Source organism: Heterodontus francisci, unplaced genomic scaffold (assembly GCF_036365525.1).
Source record: "Heterodontus francisci isolate sHetFra1 unplaced genomic scaffold, sHetFra1.hap1 HAP1_SCAFFOLD_121, whole genome shotgun sequence".
Taxonomy (NCBI): Eukaryota; Metazoa; Chordata; class Chondrichthyes; order Heterodontiformes; family Heterodontidae; genus Heterodontus; species Heterodontus francisci.
The window spans coordinates 389205-390104 of NW_027140425.1; the positions used below are offsets into that span (position 1 = coordinate 389205).

General features: G+C 47.6%; 1 non-coding gene across 1 annotated transcript; it reads left to right on the plus strand.

Annotated features, from left to right (window-relative positions):
• Positions 1-536: 536 nt before the first annotated feature.
• trnar-ucg (transfer RNA arginine (anticodon UCG)) lies at positions 537-627 on the plus strand. The gene is given in 2 exon segments: positions 537-573; positions 592-627. It is a non-coding gene; the product is annotated as a tRNA-Arg (tRNA).
• Positions 628-900: the final 273 nt, after the last annotated feature.

A 900-nucleotide genomic window follows, 5' to 3' on the forward strand; every position in this document is an offset into this window, starting at 1 on the left:
CTGGCCATTTTATATTTCTCCTCGTTGGATCTAATACTTCCCTTAATTTCTTTTGTAAGCCACAGTTGAGCCACCCTTCCTGTTTTACTTTTGCACAGACAGGAATGAACAATTGTTGTAATTCATCCATGCGCTCTTTAAATGCTAGCCATTGCCTATCCACTGTCAACCCTTTAAGTAACGTTCCCCAATCTATCAGAGCCAACTCCCGCCTCATACCTTCATAGTTTTCTTTGTTTAGATTCAGGACCCGAGTCTCGGAATCATCAGGCTCGATGGGCTGAATGGCCGACTCCTATGTTCCTCTTTTCCTAAGAGAGTTGGCGCCAGCGCGCAGCCCTGCTTTACCCCACTGCTGATCTTGAAAGTGTCTGATGTTGCTCCATTGTAACTGATGGAACTGTGCATGTTCTCGTGGAAAGAAGAGATGATGCCCAAGAGTTCAGGAGGGCAGCCGAGTTTCCATCGCAGTTTGAAGAGTCAGTCTCTGCTGACAAGATCACAAAGGCCTTGGTGATGTCGTTCGAAATATGTGTGGCTCTGTGGCGCAATGGATAGCGTGTTGGACTTCGAAATAATGATAAAGAAGGTATTCAAAGGTTGTGGATTCAAATCCCACCAGAGTCAGATTTTGGACCAGAGACAGAAGAGCACAACGGAACAGAGTAAACAAGTGTGTCAAAAGCACCGACTCAGAGACAGAGCGAGAGAGAGAGGAGCACGGCAGGAGCGGAGCAGGGGTAAAAAAATCAAGGGGTGACATCACAATGGAGAGTGAGAGCAGGGAAACAGAGAGCCGCTGGGGTGAGTTTCCAGGATTTGGTTCTTGCTTCGGTGCTGTGGAAGGAGCTGTTTGGTGAGGATCTGGTAAGCTGTGACATCACAGGCAAGCAGGTAGTT